This window comes from Lepisma saccharinum, chromosome 9 (assembly GCF_977018435.1).
Source record: "Lepisma saccharinum chromosome 9, izLepSacc3.1, whole genome shotgun sequence".
NCBI lineage: Eukaryota > Metazoa > Arthropoda > Insecta > Zygentoma > Lepismatidae > Lepisma > Lepisma saccharinum.
In genome coordinates, this window is record NC_139237.1 from 40,472,346 (window position 1) to 40,487,760 (window position 15,415).

The 15,415-nt window shown below is 38.8% G+C and overlaps 1 protein-coding gene across 1 annotated transcript in view; it reads left to right on the forward strand.

Annotated features, from left to right (window-relative positions):
• Nucleotides 1-15,415, forward strand: part of LOC145992021 (glycine receptor subunit alpha-2-like) — a 163,120-nt gene that overhangs the window by 31,330 nt on the left and 116,375 nt on the right. The window lies entirely within an intron of this gene.

Below are 15,415 nucleotides of genomic sequence, written 5' to 3' on the forward strand. Positions count from 1 at the left end.
ACACTAAGTTGCTGACCAAGGCAGTTTATTAAGATAAAAACACTTAACAGGTAACGTTTCAACCCTGTATCAGGGTCTACCTCAGACGAAGAACTAAACTAAAATGATGAAATATACTACACACAGAAAGATTACATACACATAGCAGGTTCACTAGCCACACAACAACAAATCAAGTTGACAGTCCTTATCTAAGAAGATTTCTCCAATTTCTGTCAATCACCTGTCAGTGTAGTAGACCCATTAGTCAACAACTGTCAGGAGGTGATATGTTTAATTCCTTTGGAGAAATCTTCCTCGAAAAGGACTGTCAACTTGATTTGTTGTTGTGTGGCTAGTGACCCTGCTATGTGTATGTAATCTTTCTGTGTGTAGTATATTCATCATTTTAGTTGAGTTCTTCGTCTGAGGAAGACCCTGATACAGGGTTGAAACGTTACCTGTTAAGTGTTTTTATCTTAATAAACTGCCTTGGTCAGCAACTTAGTGTTTTTAAGGAATTAGTGTAAATCAGTCTCATGCAGGAGCAAATGTATGAATTTTGGAGGTCAAAATTGCCAAGTTTCCAAAACTCTGTAAACAGCTTTTCTCTTTGATTAGCAGGCAGTGCTTTGAAACAATGCTTATGGCACATACAGTCTTCACCAGGTTAGGAGCAGCTGCTTTCACCGGTTTGTATGCAGTTGACATGCATTAATGCCCACTGTTTCGCAAATTCTTCCGTTGGTACTGTGCCCACTGGTTTCATTTCCGTTTCCTTTGCCGTTTTCTAAGCGATTTCCATTGAACAGTAAACTTGAGATCTGATGTAGCAGTAACTTTATCATCCATGGTCATGTGAGCAGTCTCTAATGGCAACTCCGAAACATTTTTCAGAGAATTTAGTAGCAAAATAATGGTATTCAACACAAAACGTTTTTCCGGTGCAACATAATGGTACACACACAATTAACGATAACGAAAGAAACAAATACTTATACTTTCATAACCATCTGAGGAACTTCCACTGCTTGATGACTTGTACGATGAATCACTACAAAATCACTTATATCTCCGACAAGTTCACTTCCCAATTGTTCCGATGGACGTACATACTTCCCCAGCACGACGGCCATCTTGCCTTGTGGGTTACCACTATATTGCTACGAATATGTGGTGATGGTATAATTTCGCTCACGCCAGAAAACATACATAGAAGTATCACACGCGAACTCTGACAAAACAGGAAGGAAGGTAAGCATATGTAGGCTCGTGAAACAACTTTAACTCAATTTCGGTCAAACTGTGGTTTTGCACCGAGGGGCAGAATTTGCAAATAGGGAAGTTAAATTTCACTTTCCTTTTCTTTAATATATGTTTACACATGCATACATACATATATATTTGTATATACCTATAACCAAACCCCGTGGCTTAAACAGCCGGTTGAGGGCTAAGACCGAAGTCCGCTATAAGTAGCTCTCCAATTGCCCTCCAGGTCAACACCAAAACTTTGAAGCTCCCACCGAGAACCGAACCCGGGGCCTCCGGTACCAAAGGCGAGAACGTTAAACATTAGCGTATACGGGGCCTCTATGTGTGTTTGTGTGTATGTACACACACATTTATTTATTTAGGATAGAAATAGGAGTGTAGGAGAGAAATAGGAGTAAAACAGGGAGACAGCCTGAGCCCCCATCTGTTTGTTATCCTTATGAACCAGATCATCAAACAATGTAAACTCAGAACTGGGAGATACAAAGTAAGAAACCGAAAGATGAGGCCAGTACAAGTACAGTCATTTGTATATGCTGATGACATTGCCATGTTGGCTAGGAATACAGAGGAGTTACAGAAGGCGGTAATTGAATGGGCGAGTACAATGGAAGAGAAAGGAATGAGCATGAACGTGGATAAGAGTAAAGGTATAGTGGCGACAAAAGAAAGAGGAATTGTACCCCTAAATATACAGTGGAAAGAGAAGCAGCTGGAAAAAGTAAACAGACACACATACCTAGGAACAGTCATAACGGCAGATGGAAGAATGGATGAAGAAATGAATAATACAAAAGGCAAACCAAGTGTACTATCAACTCAACAACCCATTAATTGGTAAAAAGGAAATAAGTGAACAAACGAAGATGATGATTTACCAGGCAATCTACATTCCCACATTGCTGTATGGAACAGAGAGCTTCAAATTATTACCAAAACAGAATAGTAGATTTCAAGCAGCGGAGATGAGATACCTACGAAAAGTAGTAGGAAAGGCTAGAAGAGATAGGATTAGAAATACCAGCATTAGAGACCAGTTACAGCAAAAACCACTATTGGAAACAATAGAGAGAAAGGCAATGCAATGGTTTGGACATGTGACAAGAATGGAGGAGGATGCCAAGCCTAGACAGGTGCTGGAAGCCAGACCAGAAGACAAGAGGGGAAGAGGAAGACCAAGAGTTCAATAGCCCCGTCTAGTTGGCTGCACTTTTTGACGCTCGGTGTAGTCCAGGTGTATTCCAGTGTCAGGGTGGTGGAAGGAAATGACGTTCAACAAAGTAGACGGAAAGCGGTGTTCAAGTTCAGAAGATTCAATAAATGCCTGTCCGAAAACTAGCCTTGGACCGAAAAGTGTACAGGAAGTGGATGATGGAACCCGACTCTTAATGGCAGGCAGAGCGCTTTGAGTTCTTAAGTCACGGTTTCACATTCGAGTTCTGTCTTTGGTTTGGGTGTTCCTTTGCATGTGTACCTTCATTTTATCAACATTCATCCCCATCGTCGCGATTCGCATTAAATCGAAGAGAAGCTACGCTGAATAAAAAGAGTATTGTATTTTTATTTTCGTTACTTTGCGTCGCTTCTCTGCCACTATTGGCTAATCGCGAAGATGAGGATGAGCGATGGCTAGATGAAATTGCTGAAAGGACACTCATAACGTACCACTTAACGTGCTCGGCCACGCAACAGGCGTAAAGAGAATTGGAATCAATATTTTTAGTTATTTTAAACGGCCTCTCTGTTCGTGTAGTAGTTTATCTACCGTGCCGCCTTGTTATCAAGGGAAACCGTGTTTGATCCTCGGTGAGGGCACATTTCCCACCCCATCTTAAACTGCTGATCCAGTTCCGATTAGCCTATCTGGACATAAAGTGAACTTAAAATAACTTTTGTGATAAGCTCCGTTGTTCAGTATGAAAAATCATATCTCGCGGCTAATTGCTATGCTAATATTGTCTACCGGAAGAACTCAGGTTCTTCATCAGGATTCAGGTCCGGCATCCATTGCCACTGTGTTCTCAATGGTTGGTATCCAGCGTTGAAATGAAGGCCAAGTACCGACTAGACTGTGTGCATAAAAAAGTATTCAGGCTTTACTCAGTAAGATGATTTTGTGTTTTGGGGGAGCAACGACCCCGTGTGGGAACCCTTCCTTCCACAACGAAATCGGCTGGCGGCGCTCGGCGGCTGTCGTGCCAGTCCGCCAGATGTCACCCCGATAGCCAGGTCACGGAAGGAGCAATCTGACGCACGCCGACGACAGCCGGAAGTTGGCGAGGAAGGCGAAATAAGGCGATGCTTCTTTGTTTCCTTGTTGGAAGTAGCAAGACGTAGCTTACAAGTAACAGTTACCTTTTCAAGTAACGATAAGAAACTAGTTAACTTTTGAAATTAGTAACGATAGTAGGAGTTAACTTCACGTCTTCATATGGTAGGAAATTTTATTGTCAGTCAGATTTCCACAGTATCTTCAGGGGCGTGATTATTTTTTTGAGGGTGGATCCAAGCTTTGATAAAAAAAAAAAAAACTAGCGTGTTGTCAATTTGTTAATGAAAGTACAGGGTGTCCCACGAACGGCGCAACTGGGAATTAAGAGTGGCGTTACTTTGTAACCGAAACCTGTACATACATAAGTCATACACCAAATGTTAGCCCTGTCCAAGTAGATATTTTTAAACATAGAAACAACAAACGGGGTTCAGTGTTGTTCATGCAGTGTTGCCAAATGTAAGTGAAAGTGTAAATTTATTTTTCCACAAAGCATGGAAAATTGCATGTCAAACATTCGTACGGAAATGTGGACGTCAATTTCCACCTTGGGTAGGTGGACTATTTCGCCATCTATAGTTCAGAGAAGAAAATCGATCGTTTTCACGTATAGCCAATCCTGAAATGCCTCGTAAATGCGTACCGGTCCAAATGGGCGTTTTAAAACAATTATAAGGTACAGTAGCAACACTGTTGATGTTTGAAGGCAACAAAAGGTGTGTTTAGTGATGGTCTATGACATGGAAATACTGGAAACAGGAAAAAAATAAAATGAAAATTATGGTGAAAAAAGTGTTATTTACCTACTCCTGGCAACCATGCAATGCGATAAGAGCGCCCACCGAACGAGAACAAAAGATTCAGTTAGTTGTGTACTCAGAACTGTTTGAGCCGTGCATTACGCATTGTTCGTAGGGGAAGATTAGAATTGTTCTGTGAAATAAAGTACTCTTTGGAAGAGAGGGTGTTCATTGTTGAACATTATTTTTGTTCAAAATGTACGCTAGTGTAAAAACTGTGTTTCGCGAGAAATATCCGAATAACAGTGTTCCAGAAAATTCGACGATATATCGACTTGTTTCCAGATTTCGTGAAACAGGATCAGTTAATGACAAACCCTACCACAGACAACCACCAGTTTTGACACAAGGTGTGCTGCAGAGAATATCACAATCTCCCAGGAAATCTGTTCGTAAACTTGCTGCACAGTCAGGTGTATCAAAAACAACAACTCACCGAGCGTTAAAACAATTGCACCTACGTGCATATAAGGTACAGGCTGTGCAAGAACTGAAGGAAGCAGACAAAGGTGCACGTGTAAGATACTGCCAGTGGTTTAGAAATTTTATTAGAGACAATGGTGTGAATATTTTGGATAAGGTTTTTTCACGGATGAAGCATGGTTCCACTTGAATAGATATGTCAACAGTCAAAATTCTCGACACTGGTCAAGTAACAATCCCCATTTGTAACATGAACAATCACTTCATCCACAAAAGATGTGTGGTGCGCGATTTCGCGGAGAAAAATAATCGGTCCATTCTTTTTCAACACAACAGTTGACGGAATAGTTTATCGTGACCTTATCACACATTTTATTTCTCTGCTGGAACGTGATGAACGTGATTGTTGGTTTCAACAAGACTCCGCAACATGTCACACGTCTAATGAAACTTTAGACATGTTGACAGAGTTTTTTGGCGATCACATTATAAGCAAAAACGTATGGCCCAGTCGCTCCCCGGATCTGACGTCTCCAGATTTTTTTCTGTGGGGTTATTTGAAACAAACAGTTTACATTAATAACCTAAGAACACTTGATGATCTAAAAATAAACATTTGCACAGCCATTCACAATATAAACCAATCAACCTTGCATAAAGTTGCTTCCAACATGATAAAACGTGTTGATGAATGCCTCAGGGAAAATGGTTGTCATGTTCAACATCTTTTGTAAAGCTACACTGCCTGTTACGCGCATTGCATGGTTGCCAGGAGTAGGTAAGTAACACTTTTTTCACCATAATTTTCATTTTATTTTTTTCCTGTTTCCAGTATTTCCATGTCATAGACCATCACTAAACACACCTTTTGTTGTCTTCAAACATCAACAGTGTTGCTACTGTACCTCATATTTTTTTTAAAACACCCATTTGGACCGATACGCATTTACGAGGCATTTCAGGATTGGCTATACGTGAAAACGATCGATTTTCTTCTCTGAACTATAGATGGCGAAATAGTCCACCTACCCAAGGTGGAAATTGACGTCCACATTTCCGTACGAATGTTTGACATGCAATTTTCCATGCTTTGTGGAAAAATAAATTTACACTTTCACTTACATTTGGCAACACTGCATGAACAACACTGCACCCCGTTTGTTGTTTCTATGTTTAAAAATATCTACTTGGACAGGGCTAAAATTTGGTGTATGACTTATGTATGTACAGGTTTCGGTTACAAAGTAACGCCACTCTTAATTCCCAGTTGCGCCGTTCGTGGGACACCCTGTAGTATTGATGTAAATATTAATAACATACTACTTTTGCACAATATTATCGGAGACGTTCAACTCTCTTAACTAGGGCCCGGGACTTTATGATCCATAAAAGTGATAACACCATTAAGCCTTGTTTCCATGATACCCAAAAACTCAATATGCTCACCAAGGTAGATTTTATTTTATTTTAAAACATAAACTAAACCTTACGTTTCAACCTTCTAGCAAGGTCTTCTTCAGACTGCGTGAAAAAAAAATATTAAAAAAAAAATAATATCTGCCTTGGTCAGTATATTGAGTTTCTGGTTCATAAAACTGTAAATATCTTGACCAAGGCAGATTTATTAAGAAATGAAAACACTTAACAAGTAACGTTTCAACCCTGTATCAGGGTCCTCCTCAGACGAAGAACTAAACTAAAATGACAAGAAGAAAGGAAAAAGAGTGGGATGGAGAGAGGATAGAAGAGGAGAGGAAGGAGACGAAGATGGCAGGAGAAGAGTGGTGATAATCGGAGACGTTCAATATCGGAAGTAGAGGAAGCTTTTTTGAAATTAGGCCGAGGTTTCAAAGTGATGGAGAAAAATGTGGACTATGAAGAGTTTGTATATGACATTGAGGAATCAGTGCTACAGATTAAAGAAGAAGCAGAAAGGCATAAGATTAGAATAAGAACAGCAGCCATATTGAAGAAAGAAATGGATAAACAGAGAAGATTAAATAATTTGAGCCAGAAGGAAAGGGAGGGTATGAAAAGAATCAAAACGAGGGACGATGTGGTGGTGGAACAGGTAGATAAAGGAGGGGCCACAGTAGTGATGGAAAAATAATGGTACGAGAAGAAGTATGAAGACCTGAAAGGGGACACGTATGAGAAGATTTGTGGAATGGAAGAGAAACGCAATATTAGAGAGAAAATCATAAAATATTGTGGGAGGAAGGGGCTTAAAAAGTTAACGAAAGAGGCAGGAAGACTACCCAGTTTAAAAGGTTTTCCCAAGATACATAAAGAGGAGATAAAGTTGAGACCAGTGATGGATTGCAGGGACAATATTTTGGAACCCTTTGGGAAGAAGTTAAAAAAGGTAATTGAAGTGTTAGTGAGACAACAAGAAAGCAGAGCAGTTAAAAACAGTGAGCAGGTGGTGGACCTTATAAAAGGTCTGAAGGAGACTGGGGATAAAACAGCAATGTTTAGCCTAGATGTTAGAAGCATGTTCCCGAGCATAAAAAGGGGGCACGTAATGGATATATTGAGAAGGAAGATGGGAAAGAACATTATAGAAGAATGGGATAGTGAGAGAGTCGTGCAAGTACTGGAAATCATTTGGGACAATGGGTACAGCAGAGTGGGAAGTAAAATCATCAAGATTAGCGAATATAGTCTCTTGCTTGAGCCCTGTGCTGGCGGAATTGGTTATGAATGAATGGGAGAAGGAAGTGATAGTGAAAGGAGGAGATAAGTTAATTCTGTTTTGTAGATATGTGGATGAATGTTTTGGGATATGGAAGGGAACGAAGAGGCAGCCGAATAAGTTAGTCAAAGATATAGGAGATGAGAGATCAGGAATATTCCTTGAGCTCGAAACTGAACAGGAAGGGACATTAAATTTCTTGAATATTATGATGAAGAAGAAGAGAGGAACGGAGATTATGGCTACATGGTATCAAAAGAAGTGTTCGGCAGGAGTGTTCTACCACAAAAGAAGTGATGTGGATGATGGAACTAAACGTAATTTTATAAGGAACATGGAAGACCGATTAAAGAAGATATGCACAGAGAAAGTGGAAGAAGAAACCAAGATTAATAGCCTGTGGGAACAGCTGGAAGAGAATTGCTATGAAAAGGAAGACAGACACAACGTCAGCAGAAGAAGGAAAGAAATCGTATCAATCCCTAAGATTGTATGTTTATTTTATTAAGTCTCTCTGAACGCTTCATGTTGACCAGGGCATTCACTTGTTTTTCTCAGCTGTCTCAAGCCTCTTAGGCATGTTTACAATGCATTGTGTTGTGCCATGCAAACCTCCTGAGCATTCAGGAAACAGGTAATACTTCTGGTTATGGTGTCAGCGGTTTGCATGGTAGCAATTATATTAAACACACGATTCGGCGATTCGGCATGGAGGAAGAGCTCGATGGCCAGGGAATATAGAGGTGACGGACTTTGGAGATTCAGTGGAGAGAGAGAAGGTGGTCAGCAAGGCAGGAGGTCGATAGTGGAAGCACGCTTTGGTCAGCATAAGAGAGAAGCTTACAGAGGACTTCGCTATTTTCATTCAGCTAAAGACTTCAGATAGACAGGTAATTATCCTACACCCAGCCATGATACAGGTTCAACGGTTCACAAAATCCAACGAGTGACCATTGTCTTTTCAGTAGTTTAATTCCTTTGTGTAATTTGTACCTTTCGCATGCCAAGCGATAACTCGTCATGTCAATGACGAGTGGTCTCATCAAGCGGATGAATGATGAGTAGTTTACATCACCCCATCAATTAACTGGTTAACCTGCTAGATACTCTTAAGATCCCACGAACATTAAGGTTCGTTACGTGAAACAAGTGAATGCCCTGGTCAACATGAAGCGTTCAGAGAGACTTAATAAAATAAACATACAATCTTAGGGATTGATACGAAATAAAAGAGAGAGGACCGGAAGAGAAGGAAGTAAAAGAGAGATGGTTTGGTATAAGAAGTATGGGAGAGGCCACAGAGAAGATATGCAGAGTGCTGAGGAAAGTGGGTATAAACACTTACAGCAAGGGAGGACGCTCTGTGTTAAGTGTAGCCAGCAAGAAGAAGGAAGAAAAGAGAGAGGAAGAAGAGGAAGGGATTATCTACGAGGTGAAGTGCAGAGGATGCGAAAGTGTATATATAGGGGAAACGAAGAAGAGGCTGAAAGACAGGTTAAAGCAACATATGGATGATGTGAGATTGAAAAGAGACTGGAATGCCATATTCAAACACACTAGAGAAACGGGACATGAAGTAGAATGGGATTCGGCTTGGCGAATAGGAAAAGAGAAGAGAGAACTAGTGAGAAAATGGAAGGAGGCCAAAGAAATAGAGAAGAAAGGAGAAGACATCATGAATTGGAATGGCGGACTCAAGATAAACAAGGAATGGAAGAGTGTGTTAGAGAAAGTTGAAAGGATGAGAAGAAGGAAGGAAGGAAAAAGTTGAAGAATGAACAAGGAAGAAAGAGAAGAGAAAAAGTCCAGGGGAGGAGGTATTCGTCCATATTCAAAAAGGCAGGAGGGGTGGGGGAATGAAAAAAAGGTAGTTCCAGACTCTTGCTAATCTTGACCCATTATTCAACTGTCAAGAGCCGATGTTAATTTATTTCCTTTGGAGAAATCGTCCAAGATAAGGACTGTCAATATATTTGTTGTTGTGTGGTTAGTCACCCTGCTATGTGTATGTAATCTTTCTGTATCTGTATTTTGTCATTTTAGTTTAGTTCTTCGTCTGAGGAAAACCCTGATACAGGGTTGAAACGTTACTTGTTAAGTGTTTTTACTTCTTAATAAATCTGCCTTGGTCAGCAACTTAGTGTGTTTAATATGGAAACAAGGCTTAATTATATTACTATTGTAAATATGTATGTAATTATGCCATAAAAATCTTAAAATATGTCAGAAAATGCAGAAATATTCCCAGTAATATGCACAACAGTACTTCGGAATTTTTCATAATACGGGAAGTCAGTATCTTCTATTGAAAATCAACTAGGGTGGGGATGGGGTATTAAATGAAGTCAGAATCCTTTTAACCGAAGAATGTAGTGGTTAAATACTGAAAATATCGTGAGGTTCACTGCAATTATCCTAAAGTCAGATTTACACCCTTGTGGAAACTACAGAATAATTGGCAGCTCATTACAGCTCTGGTAAATCTAGGCAATCAGTACACAAACAACTTTTTTAGGCAGATGGTAACTGCATAGAAGCTAATGAAACAGACCACAAAAATTTTGTCAGAACAAGTTACACATAATACGTTTCCGTTCCACAATACACTTACAAACAGAGAAGCAGTACACGCTGCTGCGAATGCTGGTAACTTCAGTCACTCCCCCTCCACGCCATCCCGTTTCCTCTCACGTGTCCATTGGTGGAGCCGTCTCGTGTCACAATTTGCGCAGAGACTTGTTTTCGTTCGCCTGCTCCAAAGATAACCGGGACAGAATACACACACTGATACGTGCGTGGCCCAAACAACAAATTACAAGAGGCTGTAATGCACCGAATGTTATTTTTACTTTTGACTGCTTGTTGTGTGAAGCGAAGAAAAGGTAAAGAAATGAAAACAATTGAAACTTGTTTGTTTACGGTAATTCTCGTGCATGCACAACAATGACGGAGAACATTTTTCGTCAATAATGTTCGCGTAGTTATCTATTGTAGGTGGGATAAAAGAAGGGGTCTACGTAGTTGTAAGAAAGGACGGCACCTGTTTTAAATTTCTTTGTCCGTAATTTCCTTATCCTGCCATCGATAATATAAACTATCCGTTGTGCTAAAAGTACGAAGAATACGTTATAAAATAACCGATTATATGCAAGACAATTACGAAATTTGCAACGTGCCACCACTCGTAACTCCAGCGTATGGAGATCCGAATTGGCAACACACCGCTCCTTGCTCCGGCTGGTCAGTTGGGAGCACCAGTTCTCACCCAGGGATCGGGATTAAGACGATCCACCCTTCCTCCAGGAAGACACAAGACAGAATGTAAGTACAATTCCAAATACTTTATAATTAAAATGTCCAAAATCTTTAATCACGAATCGCGCGCGTATACATACTGATCCGCACAAGTTAAAAGTTATAATTTGTTGGGTCATGCATGCTCGTTGGCAGTGATAAGCATTTTATTTAACACGAGAGTCCGCGCACCGCTTTCACAGTTAATAGCAAGACCTCAACTGCTACCTCAAGCGCGAGGCGCAGCATAACAGATTGTTCTAACTTACAAACTCATAACACAAAATAACACAAGAAAAACTGACAATTTATATAACACATCAATGTTAATTAGCGATAGTAAGCTAAAGTTCAGTTTGGCAACAATTAAAAATGCCAACGTTGAAGATTTTACATCGCCAAGAACACGAAGCGTGGTTCCCCCACTCCTATCATAAACAGCCAAAAGGAAAACGATATTTTATTGAAAACGAGGGAGAAATACTTTGCTATAATATTACAATGTTAAACTATATAGAAATAACTAAACTGATTTTATCAAATAAATCATATTTGCCCTTGTACATAAAATAATGATTAAATAAAGATTTAGTTTATAACGAAGACATACCTAATTACTTCAATCTTGTACATTGTTGAACAAAAATCGATATTAAGAAGAGATGTATTCAACTTGTGCTTAAAAAACAATGAAAACGTTGCATATATTATTTGGGATAATTATTAGCCTATAAATGCTGAATAAATGTTGCAAAAATACGCGAATAATATTATAACATATAAAAAACGTAAATATATACATTAATTATAAAAACAATTAAGTATAAAAACAATTAAGTATAAATAATTTAATCCAAGTTCTTAATTTGAAAGTATGCGAATAAGATTAATCCCAATATACAACTGAAATCAGCCTAACATGGTGGTCGTTACAAATTGTATAGAAATATGTCTTATTACGAGAAAATTGAAGAAATATGTTGTAAGAATGCAAAATTGGTAAAATATGTTAAAACATGTCTCATCAAGTTCGTCTATTTCGACTGATTTTCATCAGATATGTAAAGATCTCACCTCAGTATTCGATCCGATGCCAAATAAAAAATATGTTAAAACATAAAGTCTCGGGCCCAACTCATAACCAGACCTCGGATCTTAGGTTTTTAACCTATATTTTACTTTAAAGGTATGTAAGAAATAATAAGTTATGTCAGCGTTTCGTTAAAAAACGCGACGACTGATGAAGTTTTATAGGGCCTAAAAAAACTATTTTGCTTGTTTGAACCTATTTTAGGTTTATGAGCCTAAATCAAGACTTTTTAAAGGTTTTTATATATTTTTAAAGGTTTTACAGGATTTTTATGTCACACAGAGGCATTTGCTTTGTATAGTAACGAAAAAATTCAATGACGAACGTGTTTGAAACGTACTCTTTGCCAATCTCCCTTCCTCCAAGTCCATGGTGATTTTTCAAAGCTCTAAACAAAGCAAAATGTCTGGTGCCACTGTTACCTGTACAGTCCAAAGTGCAAACTTCTGATATGTGTGGTCCCGCTTATTTTCACGTCACTTCGGTGCATTGTGGCATTCACGCCTTGCAAACTAACATTTCAACATTGAAGTTTGCACCACTGACTATGTTTTTGTTGAAAGATTATTTTCAGCACATAAGATGATCCTCGCAGACAAAATTGCGGAGTTTGACTGTGGATAACATGATAAAAGATTGTTGCCTAACTATACGGCGAAGAGTGGATTTTAATAGCAAATTTCCAATGGCAAGTTCTGCTATCGCCGTAGGGTTAGGCAACACACATAGCGTTATGCAAGATAGTGCGTATTTCAGGATATAAGTGTCCCATTTTCATTGCCAGTGACTATACCTAATCATTATTTTTCATGGATTTTGAACTATTTTAGTTTTTTAACCTACTTCAGGATTTTTTTAGCCTAACTTAAGATTTTTAGGACCTATTTTAGGATTTTTGAACCTATTTTAGGATTATTCGAAATGATTTTAAAATTTTTAGAGCCTATTTTAGGTACCTAAATAAAATAGAAATAAATGAGCCACTTCCAGCGAAGCATTAGAGCATACGGGAAGCCATCATCCGTACCTAAAGGTGGTCGTCGCTGCGAGACATCAACAGAGATGGACGCGCTGACTGTGTACGACGCCTTCCACACAAATGTGGCAGAAGGTGGTCGACATGGGGGCGGGGGGGGGGGAGGAATTACATTGAAGAAATGGAACTGATGCTTTCTGTGTCAATCAAACCTGGTACGAATTGCAGCGGTGTTGATATTGTTTCGTCAATCCGGTAACATCTAAGAACTGTTGTTGATTTGTGACTTTTATGGAGACAATATTTCGGACCTATTGCCTTAATACAATTATCATAGTACCAAGACGTTTCTTCTAAGGAATCTTCCGTTATCTACCTTTGAATTCGTGCTTAAGGACACGTTAGTAATGTGAATGATGTTAGAATCTGCAGTGCACATTCCTGTAAAATAGTTATGACTGGGATATACTCAGGGTGCGAAATCATTGAAAACTGGTGGGGGGAGAAAGTTCTTAATCTACAAACCCCCCTCCCCAACATGTGTATTATTAAAAGTAAAAATAAATTACTCAATTAAAAATATATTATTATTATTATTACTATTATTATTAATTACATAAACTAAATTAATTTGTTACTTTTATACGTATCAGATATTGCAAAGCAAGCAGCTAACTAATTCCCTTAGTAACTGGTTAAATATGTTAATAAATTATGAAATACTTGAAAGGTTTTATTATATGTAAGTTTTTGTTTAGTTTTACAAATCAATTAAGTTATTATTCTTTTGCATTCTTGCTTTACTTTTATTGTGCGTATTGATGTAGATTTGTTAATGATCTCTTGAGAGAGAATGCATTCATTACTCACAACTACACTAATTTGTGCGTGTTTTCGATATTATACTTAGTAAAGTATATTTCAAATTAAAAGTAATTGCTTATCTTTAGTTTGTTATAACAAAAACTCCCCCCCTGGAAATTTTTTGGGGGGGATTTTTGAGGCCAAGATTGTTGGTGTGGGGAAATCCCCCTGTCCCCCCAGGATTTCGCACCCTGGATATACTAAACTTCTAGGCGTACATCCTAAAAAGATAGTACAGAAAATGCTATATCAACGTCAAATTCGGATGTAGCGCCAACTTTGTTGACCAAAATTGAGAATTCCAAATCGGCGATCCACCTTCCTCAGTTAAGCCAAGGGCTGGATTGTGTTTTTGTCTTTTTGGGTCGTCGTCAACGGGGGCGAGCCTGAACGACGTCCGTGCCTTCACGTAACACATTCAACCATTGCCACTGTACGATACGGAAACGCTGCATCACCACATGCCACACGCTATCCTCTACACATCTTGCGCACTCCGACCACGTGCCACATTAATTTTGATCCACGCACATTGTTCCAGTTCCGTGAACATGTTGTTAGGACGCTTGCACTCTCCTCATTTACTTCACGGCACTGCAGTACTTGACAAAATAACATAGAACCTTTCTCACTTGCTCGTCTAACTCCGTTATCAGCTACGGCAACCGCGTGGCTCACACTCACGACTCACACGTGACAGCAGTGTTGCAATTAATGTTTATACAGCTCTTGTAATACAGATTGGCAGTAGATGAATGATAACTTGATCTTCTTCATTATTAGAATGAATTACTCACTATATTTCTAAGGTTTCGATGGAACAAAAGTGAACTCGTTTACAAAACATGAGACTAACTTCGAAACTGTACAAATCCCTTTAAAACATTATAGAATTGATCTTGGTATTGTGTTACGGTATAATTAAGTCACTTTTAAAATATACTGATATTTTAAAACTTATTGTAATAATGGTTTGTTATACACATAGGGTGCAAAAACTGCAAACACTGGGGGGGGGGGGGATAGTTAACTCTCTCTTTGTTCAGTGATGCCATACTGCAAGGTCAAAAATGGCAAAGGGTGGGGAGTGCAAATGCCCTCCCCCACACCCTCCTAATTGCGGTCACTGATTTACAATTCAATAATACTACTAGCTGTGGACAACGTTGTGAGTTTACATGTAAAAGTACAATTTTTATAAGAAAATGCTTTTTCTTCAAGAGCCCCACTTCCGACTCCATGTTTGTTAAAGGTTAAAGGAGAGATTTCTCTCAAGTAACGTCATATCATTTACTTAAGTCGTGACATATTAACAAAGAACAATTAAATATTTTTCTTAAATTGATAATTCACATGTCAACACAGGTTCTTGTACAGACAACCGGGATGATGATTGTTACCAAGATTGTTACACTGTTTATGAATATGTAATCAGATTTTGTCCATGACGTTTGGCTTCTGAGTACTTTAACGTTCTTATATTTTATTAAGCTATTCATATAGATTGACTAGTCACCGCTTCTCAGGATTCCATACATTATACCCATTGCCTCCTCACTTGCATTAACTAATTTGTTTATTATTGGAAGTTGTTGAATAAAGCTACAAAGGTATCAGTGTTCAGAAACAGATATAATCATTTGTTGCCATATTTTACAGTCACATATTCTGGTGTTTCTGCATGCAGTGATGTAAATGGGTTGATTCCAAAATTAGGTATCACACACAATACAGAAGAGTGGCGCTT